A 306-nucleotide genomic window follows, 5' to 3' on the forward strand; every position below is an offset into this window, starting at 1 on the left:
AAAGGAGGAAGGAAGGATGTAGATGGAGGGGCACAGGTGGTCTGGTTGGGCTCAGAGACACTCAGGGAAACCTTCTGGGAAAGACTCTGAGTTGCATCTTGAAGGAAGAGAAAATGTGGAGTGGGGAGCAAGGGGGCAAGCCCTCCAGAAGGGGCTGCAGCAGGAGCAAGGGCCTCGAGGAGAGACCTGGGCAAGGTCTTGAAGGACAAGGAGGGCTTGAACAGGCTGAGAAGAGAGGGGAAGGCAAATCAGAGGGGAGCCCAGTGCCAAATGGGGAATTTAGCCAGGTGAAAGGAAATCGGGTGG

Source organism: Lipotes vexillifer, unplaced genomic scaffold, assembly GCF_000442215.2.
Source record: "Lipotes vexillifer unplaced genomic scaffold, Lipotes_vexillifer_v1.1 scaffold875, whole genome shotgun sequence".
Lineage (NCBI taxonomy): Eukaryota > Metazoa > Chordata > Mammalia > Artiodactyla > Lipotidae > Lipotes > Lipotes vexillifer.